We start from the raw sequence: 12,619 nt of genomic DNA, 5'->3' as shown, positions 1-12,619 counted from the left end.
CAATATCTGAATCAGGCTGTGGATGGACCTAACCTGTGCAGATCGGGCCTAACCTCCTTCAGAACCACTATTCTACTAATCCAGTTCTTTTTCTTCAGTGAACCTGAACTGCTGAAAAACTGGAAGTGCTTACCAAATTTTGACAGAGAAAAAACTTTTCTTTGCAGAAATGTGTTCTTCATATATTTTGTTGGAGGTTGATTGAGGAGCTTGAAAGTGCATTAAAAAGGAAGTCATAGAAAGGATGTTGAATAGAGTGGGAAAGATATGTCATAGTCAGAATGGCATGAGGAAAATAATTAGTTGTGGGCCCTTGAATGGACATTAAACTGAATAAAATGCAAGAGAGCCTTGCTTCTTCAACCAGTGTTTCATACAACTAGACCTAATGGCTAAATTTCCTAACTTCATTTTTCATACAGTTCCTAACCATAGCACTTGGCATCATATCTACTGATTTTAATGTCAAAGTAAGGGTTTGATTTGTTCTTTAATGGCCATCATCAGTTCTGCAAAGTCAGGGGAGCACAAGCCAACTGCCATTGTGGCTCATGTGTCATTAAAGTAACTGGTAACTGCTGTCAACTCCTACTGAAGGACATAGAATGGGTTTTGTTACTGTCAGTGTCTTAAATCCACTTTTCTCATGAGTGCCAATTTCAGTTTGCTGAGCTGGCAGTGAGTTACATTTATAAATCCTTCTTTATAACTTGTAAACTGAACAAATGTTCTACTTGAATCAATCACAAGCAACAAATAAAAGCAAATCAACATTCTCTTGCCATAACATCTATTTAGAATTGCATTGTGGAGGTGCAACATCTTTACATCAGCCTGTACTTCAGTGTGCAGAGTGCTTTAAATTTCTTCTTTATTCTGACAACACTTAACCTTGGTTGAGTGAGTTGCCCAAGGCTGCCCTAGAACTTCCCAGCATGCTCCTGTACTCAACCCCAACATTCTGTACATTCTTTCCACTGAATCAAATTGGCCCACAATTGTTCATCTGTCAGTAATTTATTTTCTATCATTTAAGCCAGCAAAGACCACATTATTCATCCTGAGAACTTCTTATCATGCTTCCTGCCCCAAGTGGCAACTCACTCTGAATCTAAAGAGGCAGTACCAGAGCTACAATGCAGTACCAGACTGCAAGACCAGGTCAGAGCCCTTGAAACTGGAGCCCTGGAACTGGAGTGCACAGAAATGGCACCTCAGAACCTGATGGCCCCAAACAACCAGCCCCTCCCACCTTTGCACTCCTTGGTATGTACATGCTAGCTTGGCAAAGGATAGGCAGGATCTAACAGAGGAGGAAGAACGCCTCCAGGTCAGGGGGCTCTCCATTTAAGGCTTCCACTCTCCAGGAGCATTTCCAGATGGAGCTTTTAACTCACTTTAACTCACTTCCACCCTCTGGAATGGAGGGTATGCATTCATATTGGCCAGATTAACCCCAAGTGTCTGTGAGCTATTGGGGAGCACTCCACACACAATTTGGTTTTCTCATTACACATTGGAACGTAGCTTGATTTTTGTCCTTGCTCATGGCCCCAGCACTAACAGAGATCCAGTTGGTGGGGACTAGAGATAGGGGCTTTTTGGTTGTGGCTCCTTGGCTTTGGAATGCCCTCCCTGAAGAGCATTGCCATGCTCCCTTCCTCAGTGTTTTTAAAAAACAAAAGCACATCTTTTTAAAGAGGCTTTTAAATGTTTCATCCGCTGCTTATATCTGGTAGGTTGTTTAGTTTTTATAGCTCCCAGTTTTTAGCTTTTTAAATGACTTTTAATCTAAAACTTTTTTTAAAATGTAATTTTAATTGTGGTTTTAGCCTGGTCTTTTAACTTATTTAACTTAATTTGGTTATCTTTATTAGCCTTATTTTACATTGTATTTATTTTATTAATTCTGTGAGCTGCCCCAAGCAGCAGTATATTGGAGGGGCAGGGTATAAATATTTTAAATAAATAAATACATGTCTGGGTTTTTTGTTTTTTTAAAAAAACCCAACTTCTTGTGTTATTGGGGTTTTTGTTTGTTTGTTTGTTTGTTTGTTTGTTTGTTTTGGCAAATTCTAACTCGCAGCCTGTGGTAGGGATGTGCACAAAACCGGTTCACCTGGTTCAGTTCGGATCCAAACTGGGTCCGAACCAGGAGGGGGTGGTTCGGTTTTGGTTTTGTCTGAACCACCCCCTGGTTTGGTTCGGATCCAAACTGGTTTGGACTGGTTTGGACTGGTTTGGATTGGTTTGGACACCTGAAAATTGGAAGGATGGTAGCTGGTACCCAGGGGTACCTGTTACCCAAACCCCAAAGCAATCGGACACTCATACGATTTTTTATGAATTTTTGAATATTATTTTTATTTTTTTCTCATAGGATATAATGGGACTAGAACCAGGCCATTATTCCTTATTGTGGAGCACCCATGGGTGCCAACAACTATGCAAACCCTGAAGCAATCAGACACCCCTATGATTTTTTATGAATATTTGAAATATTTTAAATTATTTTTCTCATAGAATATAATGGGACATGAACCAGTCCATATCCCCTATTGTGGAGGACCTAGGGGCACAAAAGCAGGGTGGGTGGTAGACAGACAAGGGTGCCTACCACCCAAAAAATCCCAAGGCAATTGGACACTCCTCTGATTATTGGTGAATTGTTAAAGTATTTTTGAATTCCTCATAGAGAATAATTAGGATTGCAGCAAATGTATAGCTTCACGTCGGGGGAAAAGGGGTGTTGTAGAGTGCAATGTGGTGGGTGGTAGTTCCTATGGTGGGCAAGGAAGCTATCAGAATTATTTGAAAGGAATTGGGCAAAGGGGTGATTTTTAAGTGATTTTTGAAGGTATTGAGTGTAGATTCTATGATAGCATATTAGAGTGGATTCATTGTGTCTCATTGAAAATCTCATTTGCTATCATAGAATCCACACTCAATACCTCAGAAACAAGAGAACCCTGTACCCCATGGGTTAGAAACCCATGGGGGTGGTTGGCACCCTATGTGCACTACGCCCAGGGGCGTAACTATAATAGGGCAAGGGGAGACAGTTGTCTGGGGGCCCACTGCTTTGGGGGGGGGGCCCAGAGGCAAGTCACATGACTGACTCCCCCAACCACACACCCGCCCGGGCTTCCTTCAGTTGTATCATCCTCCGAAACTGATGTGAACAGCATGTCTTTCTCTAGTACCATTCAATGACTTGCATCGTCCACAATTTACAAAATCATTTTAAAAACCATTTAGGATGATGTTCGATTGTGGCGCATAGGTGTTATATATATATATATATATATATATATATATATATATATATATATATATATATATATATATATATATAATTTTACTATGCTTTTTGTTACCACTATTCAGCCTCATTTAAGATTTCTTTACTTCATGAGCTGAGCTTCAGTGATGGGGGGGGCAAATCTTGTCTCTGGGCCCACTCCCACCTTGCTATGCCCCTGACTACACCACCACTCACTCTGGGCCACCCCAGCACCCCCCATGTGCACTTATGGGGCTGCTGAAAGCTCCATTACAACTTATTATAATGAAAAACCTTAAAGACGCGTAAACTTCAACAATTAACCAAAAAACAGCCCTCTGCCAAAATCCTTTGAAAAAATTCAGGTAGCTTCCCTGCCCCTACCCGGCACTACCACCAACCCCACACCTCTCTAGGCCACCCCTTTCCCCCTGACGTGAAGCTATACATTTGCTGACACCTCCATGCTTCTTTATGGAGAAAAACCTTAAAGATGCTTAAACTTCAAAAATCACTTAAAATAATTCTGATAGCTTCCTTGCCCACCATAGGAACTACCACCCACCACACTGCACTCTACGACACCCCTTTTCCCCCAACGTGAAGCTATACATTTGCTGCAATCCTAATTATTCTCTATGAGGAATTCAAAAATACTTTAACAATTCACCAATAATCAGAGGAGTGTCCAATTGCCTTGGGATTTTTTGGGTGGTAGGCACCCTTGTCTGTCTACCACCCACCCTGCTTTTGTGCCCCTAGGTCCTCCACAATAGGGGATATGGACTGGTTCATGTCCCATTATACTCTATGAGAAAAATAATTTAAAATATTTCAAATATTCAAAAAAAATCATAGGGGTGTCCGATTGCTTCAGGGTTTGCATAGTTGTTGGCACCCATGGGTGCTCCACAATAAGGAATAATGGCCTGGTTCTAGTCCCATTATATCCTATGAGAAAAAAATAAAAATAATATTCAAAAATTCATAAAAAAAATCGTACGAGTGTCCGATTGCTTTGGGGTTTGGGTAACAGGTACCCCTGGGTGCCAGCTACCATCCTTCCAATTTTCAGGTGTCCAAACCGGTCCAAACCAGTTCAGATCCGAACCAGTTCGCACATGCCTGCGGTCTGGAAATGCTCCAGGCAGAAAGATCAAGTCCAGAAGGGATAGCCCAAGTTCAGAGGTCTTTAAGGGCTCAGTTGGCCTCTGACTAATGTGGGAGCAACTTCTTCTTGGAGCTATCTGTGGTGTTACAACCAGTCTTGCCTTTACCCTGCCTTGCCCAAGAAACCGATAGATTCTCTCCTTCGGAACAGAAAATGACATTCTTCTTCTTAGCCAAGCTGCTTTTTGGAAACCAACATTTGGTTATACACTGAAAAATAATTTGGGGATTTTGGTTTGACTCAATAACCCAGTTCATGTAATGCTAAACCTGCTATATGCATGTTTGCACCCCAATCCAAGCTAATTCTCCCACACAGATCAAAAGCATAGTCACAGGACATATAGCAAACATGGTAGGATGTGCACAAATTGGTTATTTGGATTTGTTTTGTGCTCAAATTGAATCACCCCTGATTTGTTTTGGTCCAAATCTGTCCCCCACAAGTCACTCCAGATTCAATTTTGATTTGATTTGATTCGATTCAGATTAAGATCAATTTGATCCTAGGGGTACCAAATTTGAGTAGTGGGTAGGACCCCATTGCTGCCACTCACCACCCAAATTTCAAGGCGGTGGGACACTTGGTTGATTTTTAATGATTTTGTTTAGTTTTTACTGATTTTGTATATTTCTGCCATAGGAAATAATGCAGATTTGAAGTCACTCTTTCCTAACCCTAACATGGACCCCAGCTTTAATTTTATTTTTAAAGCTAAGCTCTAGCCCTTGTAGAAGTGGAGTTATGGAGCAAAATGTGTGGTTACTATTTTTAAAGCATTTGGATTCTTTGGTGTATAATAACTTTCCTCATAATGAATCCCTATGAGGATTCATTGCACACCTTCATTTCTTCTGTTCATTTTGACTGTCATTGGACAGTGTCAACTATCAACTGCCATGTGCCAACTACACACACACCCCTGCAAGGCAGTCGGGTACCCTCAGTTTATTTTTTTAGGAATATTGATTATTTGGTGTCTAATATCCTTTCCTCATAATGAATTCCTATGAGGATTCATTATATACCTTCATTTCTTCTGTTCATTTTAAGAACTCCAGTGCAGTGGAAGGCAGTTTAGGGTCACCAGTCCCCCAACAAAAACAGATTTTAGGGAGGGAACCCAGGAACCATCCAACCAGAGCCTTTAGCTGGATTTCAGATGTGTGGAGGTGTCCAGTGCATTGAGGAGAAGAGGATTCTTTATTGGGATTCTTTGCCCTTGGAGCATGGTTAGGTATATGCTCATGTTGGTAATGACCCTGAAAAGAGGAAAACAAAAGGTTTTATCCAGCTTCAGCTGGTGCTGTCCCTTGACTCCATTCAGATACTCACACAGACAGAAGGCAAGTAGTTCTTGCTTCCCTTTATTAGTTAATGAGTGGACAATCTTATGTAAACACTTTGGGCTGTGCTTTAGTGTGAAAGGGAGGAGGCATGCTGACCTTGAATAGTCCCAGCACCTCTCATTACTGCCAGATCTGGACACTGCTTAAAGCAAAGATGCCAATACAATATCAACACTCTTATCAGTCAAGGGTAGCTCTTAGCCTTTGTTATGACCATTCCTAGCCCTTTGCAATTCTTGCTCTGTTTTTCTGGGTACTACAACCACCTTAAGTGGCGCAGCGGGGAAATGCTTGATTAACAAGCAGAAGGTTGCCAGTTTGAAGCCCCGCTGGTATGTATCCCAGACTATGGGGAACACCTATATCAGGCAGCAGCGATATAGGAAGATGCTGAAAGGCATCATCTCATACTGTGTGGGAGGAGGCAATGGTAAACCCCTCCTGTATTCTACCAAAGAAAACCACAGGGCTCTGTGGGTGCCAGGAGTCGAAATCGACTTGACGGCACACTTTACAAATGCCACACTTACAAATGCCAAACCATACTGTTCACACTCTCCTGCTCAGAGCCAAATCATGGACAGTGTGAAGAGAGAGAAATGGGGGTCAGGCTGGCTACCCTTAACAGACAACTATAATCAACAGTTAATCTATAATCTAATTATGTTCAGTAGTCTCGATATCACCTGACCCACAAGGGCAAAGTCAGGATGCATAAGGAACCCCTCTAACCCTCCCTTGGAGCACCGCTGTAGGGAGCGCATTTAATTGAGCTAAAGATAGCGCCCGCCTGAACTTGGAAAAAGCAATATTATTTAAGTATGCAGTGGGTTTTGTGTTAAAAAGCTGATCTCCAAGGTAAACACCTTTTGGGATTTTGGCAACTTCTAACTGTAGATCAATGTCAGAAATACGTTGTTTAATAGACTTCCTAGCACAATCATAACCCAAACTGATAAGCATATCCAGTGAAAACCCGTAAAATTGGGATTTTGTTTTAACAAGATGCTTCCAGGTAGAATTGAAATTGTCAGTTAATACCAAGGGGTCAAGTCCAGATTGAGAAAAGACTAATTTTAACCAAAATGCAAAAATGCATTTCCAATACTCCGCTTCCAAGGAGCCAAGGCCCACCTCGCGCCTAATGATGACATTAGGAACACATCTGGGAATTATGTTTTAGTGCTTTTAAAAAGTATTTCTCTAATGCTTACAAATGCTCTCTTTTAATAATCTGACCAATAATTAAAGCAACTGCAAAAGATTACAGGATAGTTCACATTGCACTTGTTTGCTTGTAATATCAAGTAATGATTTGCAAGAATGAATTATCTATCACACTACAGATAAAATGTCATATTGCTGACTACTGTATTGTAATGCAGTAGTAAGCCCTAGGCTTTGATGGGTATCTAGGAAACATCTGCTAAGATTATTTTTGGAGCAGATTCAGGTAAGCCTAACTATCATTCTAATTTGTTCAGAAGAATGCAATGATTAACTATGCAAACGTGATCTAACAGCAAACAAGATCTAAACAATGTGACCCTGTGCATCTATGACTGTAAATTCACCCATCGGTAACATCCAAGCAATAACAATTATACAGAGAGAGAGAGAGAGAGAGAGAGCATTTCACTAGACAAGTTAGGAAACCTATATTCTCCCCAATTAAATGAGAAGTAATGTCCAGATGGGGATTATTTTTAACTTAGTGTAGCATCTCTGCCTGAGATAAGGTTGCTATATGGAAATGAGAAGGTCTCATTTTAATAGCAGCATTCAATAGATGTACAGAAGAGGGGATTTCAACAGGTGCAGCTTTTCTTTCCCCTGCATGACAAACTACACCTACTGAAATTCCTTCTTCTGTTCATCTTTTAAAGGTACAGCAGACCTGTTCTCTAGTCCATATGGCAGTGTATCCTTGCTCATGAGTAGCCCCCCAGCCTTATAAGATCAGAATCTTATAAGTAGGCCTTCTGTTGAGAAAGGATGTAAGGTTTACTTGTAAGTATGCAGTCTATTTGTGAGTCAATATTAGGAGCTTACATGTGTGTAAGAGTGCATCTCTGCTCATGAGTGGACCCTCCATGTTACCCACAGGCATGAGTCTACTCACAATCAAGTCACTAAAATGGCTTCCATGAGTGCGCAGAGGTCTGAAACGGGCCGCTGGCAACCTTGGCTACTCTGGAGGTGGGGTGGAAGCCACTGCTGCCCCTCTGGGTGCTGCCAATGGGACTGGTAAGTAGCCCCTGACTCCCCTCCCACCCAGTCTATCCTTAGGGAAGCACCCCTGCCCCTTTACTGGTAAAGGGGAATCCTCACTGGATTCCCCTTTCCCAGTAGAGCTCCGAACTGGTTCAAACTGGTTCAACCAGAAACAAAACCGAACCAAGCTGTGTCATTTCGAATCTGGTTTGGATTCAAACTGAACTGACAAAACTGGTTTTGTGCACATCTCTACCAAAACTTGAGAGCTGGGGACCCTCAGAGAGATTGTTTCAGGAGACATAGGTGAAAACCTGTATCTGAAAGGAAGTAAGGGGGATACTATCAGAGGCTCTCCTCTCCCCCCAGGCTTTGTCTCTTGACTGGCCTGGACAATGTGTGCCCAATGTCGCTGAGCTGGTCTACCACCACAGAGCTCGGAGCCCACCAGCCTTCACAGCCCCTACCAGCTTCCACGGCACCCACTGGCCATCTGGTCTCCCCACGACCATTACTGCCACTGCTGCTACCAGCCTGCCTCTTTTGACTGGCCATGCCATGGTCTTATAATGTCATGGCATCACCTGAGCAAAGGGAAGCAGGATGGGCAGCCTTGTGGAGTGTGAGCTGTGGATGAGTGGTGGGTGATGGCAGTGACAGGGGCCACTCCAAATTTCATTTCTGCCCCTCATTGTTGCTATGCCACTGCACAGGTAGTTGCAGAGGGAAGAGGAGTTTGCTGAAATTCACTTCTTTCTCTCACAGTAGACACCTGGCACGTCCGTGGAAGGTTAATTTGGATGTTGCCAATGCCATTTATTATTTATTGGCATTATTTTTTTAAATTTAATTTTTTATTGATTTTAACAATATCTAAACAATCACAACACATTAAACAAATATGGACTTCCTGATCACACCTCCTCGTGAATCACCAATTATAGAATTAACCCTTGCTATAGTAATAATTCAAAACATACATCTAAACCTTACAAACCTGATATTAATCTACCCAACCTGCTAATATTATTAAAATTCAAACCCTGTTGTAAAATCAATATTAGGAAAGTAATTCTTTAAGTATAATAAGAATAGTTTCCAGTCTTCTTTAAAGCATTCTAAATTTTGATCTCATCAGTGCTGTAAGTTTTGCCATCTCCGCATATTCCAAATTTTTTATCAGCCAATCTTCTTTTGAAGGCAGTTCATTACTCTTCCATTTCTGTGCATATAATATTCTGGCGGCCGTGGTAGCGTACATAAAGAATGTTAAGTTGGTTGTAGAAAACACTCCTTGCGTTATTCCCAGCAGGAAGGATTCTGGCTTCTTAGGAAATGTCATTTAAAAAATTTTCTTTAACTCATTATATATCATGTCCCCAAAAGCCTTAGCCTTCCTACAAGTCCACCACATACGAAAAAAAGTTCCTTCTGAGGGTCCACATTTCCAACATTTGTTTGAACCATTTTTATACATTAATGCCAGTTTTTTAGGTGTCAAATACCACCTATACATCATTTTATAATAGTTTTCTTTTAAAACATAACATGCAGTGAACTTTAAATCAGTTTTCCATAATTTTTCCCAGGCTGCCATTTCTATATTATACCCCACATCTTAAGCCCATTTTACCATCGTCATTTTAACCACTTCATCTCTTGTCTCCTCCAAAAGCAAGAGCTTATTCATTTTAGAAACTAATTTTTCATCATTTTCACACAGCTCCTTCTCAAATCTCGACATTTGATCCTCAAATTCAACTTTAAAATCCTTCTTATAAACTTCATTTAGCTGATGGTACTGAAACCAATCACTAACCAAATTTTGCACTTCAATTAAACTTTTTAATTTACAGTCCTTTTCTTGAAATAACAAATCCCTATAGGTACCCCATTGTGATTGCATATTTACCTCTTTACGTGCTAGAGCTTCAATCGGAGATAACCATAACGGAGTTTTAGGTTCCAACCATTTTTTATATTTTACCCAAACTCTCATTAAACTCCTTCTTATATAGTGGTTAAGAAAATCTTTATGTACATAAAGATTTATTCGCATTATTGGCATTATTATTGGCATTACTGGCATTATTATTGGCATTATTGCCAATGCCATTTATTTAAATATAGCATGAAAGAGATGTTGATGAAAACTTGAATGCTGATTATTAATGTCTATAACTTTTAACAATGCCTCTTTTTAATAATAGCAATACTACCAAATTTTCAAATATTACATTTTATTTATGTTTCAGATAGAGAAAGGCCTTTAAGTTATTTAAATTAAATGAAGTCAGGTTTCAGTTATTCTGAGTACTCCCCACCCCCCAACCAAAGGAATAAACTTTGTGTATCTGTTCCTTATAGATCATCTCTTTCATCTCTGAAACTCATTTTTTCCAGCTGCAGTTTACAGCAAAATGTGTGTCTTTGTCACAGAGAAAGACTAAGGTCTGTGGTTCTTGCCACCTCTAGGCTATCTTTTTTTTCAGGGGCGAACAACAAACCATCTTTCTTAGATTTAATGAAGGAAGACCAAATGACCATGATTTAGAACAAAGAGCCATCTTTCAGCCTACAGAATACTATGCTCAGGTCCTTATTTGGTTTGCATACCAGGAAAGAGAGGCACAAAATCATGTTTGGTTAGTCACCAGTATAGATGTGGACAATCAGAGGCCTGATTATTAACTAGATGGAGAAAAGCAATTAGAAGCGCCAAATTAGCTGAGTATGAGGCAAGTCTCACCTTTAGGGGGGTTGCAGGGAGAGCAAGCTTAGCCTGCTCTCCCTGCAGATGATCGCCCACGGAGCCTGAGGCGGCTGGATCACGAATCGGGAGCTGTGGGGATCGGGGGCTGCATGACCACCCGAAGTTCCAGGATGCCCCGTGCAAGTGTGCAGGGCACTCTGGAGAGACCCCCAGGGCCAGGAGGCTGGTTTCAGCCTCCCGCTGGGGGTTTCCTGGTGTGTTGCCATGGCACAGAGCCGCGCTGTGGCAATACACAATCAGGGAGAAGAGGTTAATGGAGCACTCGCTCCATTAACCTCAGCTAAGGAGAGGGGGAATTAGGCGGGTTAGCTGCTCGGAGCCGCACGGCTTCTGTGGCAGCACACTACCACCAAAAAGCAGGCTAGGCTCCCTTAGCCCACTTTTTGGTGATCGCGAGAATCGCCTCTTAATGTGATAATCCAGGTCCAAATCTAGTGCCAACTACTGAGATCATAGAGTAGTTACCACCTTGATGCTAAGTAGCACCCACATCCAGAGAGGAGCAGGGTCAACCATTAATGATGTCTGGTGAGGTGACTTCTCAAGCTGCAGATTTCTGGAAGCAGAAGTAGAGTGGGCCCCACACCCACCTCTGCAGGCCTCACTGCTCCATTATCAACCCCAGACCACTCCTACCTTAGTGTAGGAACATAGGAACATAGGCAGCTGCTATATCCCGAGTCAGACCATTGGTTCATCTACCTCAGTATTGTCTACACAGACTGGCAGCAGTTTCTCTAAAGTTGCAGGCAATTGTCTTTCTCAGCCTATCTTGAAGATCCCAGGGAGGGAACTTGTAACCTTCTGCATGCAAGTATTCTGGAACTCTTCCCAAAGCAGCCCCATCTCCTAAGGGGTATATCCCAGTCACTCATGAACAAGGCTGTGGTTACTCATGAGCAAGGCATGACGATGAGTGTGGCAACAAAATGTCCATCTGGACTACGCCCACTCACGAGAGTGTCAGGCCATGGATTCTCTGAGTAGACCTGTGTTGCTGTGTGTTGGGAAGTGGTGGGCAGGGCTATCCCAGAGACTGCTTTCCTTGTCCCGGGGATGGTGGCTGAGTTGCCTCAGAAATGACCCCGCTGCCTGACCATTTGCACCTTTGCACAGGTGCAGTGTCACCCACAGTCCCTGCAGTCAACACAGATGCCTTGGGTTCAGGGAAGCAGAGGAAAATGCCCTCCCCAACAATTCACCTGCATATCTGCATACAACACCCAGACAGAGCTGAGCTGGGATTTTAAAACTTGAGTAAATATACTGACCAATTGGCCCACTCTATGGCCATGCATGTGGCAAGGGTATGGCACATGGGCTGTCAGGATGTCCTCTCGGGTGTGTGCACAGCTTCAGAGGGATTTGGGGAGAGGGAGACAGTGGAGATTCTTTTCTATTTTTTAACATTTTTTTAAACAGAGAAAGTTGTTAAAGTTATTTTTTAACAGAGAAAGTTGGGGACAACATGATAGCAAAGCTGCTTGCAGGGGGTTTGTAACGGGGCTGGTTGGACTACTCTGCTGTCATCTCCCCTTGTGACATCTTCCCTAGTCATGGTGGAACAGACCACCCAACATCCTTTGCCCTCCCCCATCTGCATATCCCATTCTAGTGAGTGTGGGTTCCCCCTCCCCTCCAGCACTGAAAGCCAGATTCCATCCTCTCCCCATGCCCCCCCCCTGGAATTTGAGTTTACATTGTGCTTTCAGGGTGGAAGGCAACTTGGGGGCGGTGGTGGTGCCATGACTGGCAGAAGCATCACTGGCATTGCAGGGCATTTAAAAGGCTTTCAATGCCTTTCCCCTGCCCCCTGCCAGGTGGAGCAC

This window comes from Hemicordylus capensis, chromosome 5, assembly GCF_027244095.1.
Source record: "Hemicordylus capensis ecotype Gifberg chromosome 5, rHemCap1.1.pri, whole genome shotgun sequence".
NCBI lineage: Eukaryota > Metazoa > Chordata > Lepidosauria > Squamata > Cordylidae > Hemicordylus > Hemicordylus capensis.
The sequence above is the reverse complement of the archived record's forward strand: the minus strand, read 5'-3'. Positions refer to the sequence as shown.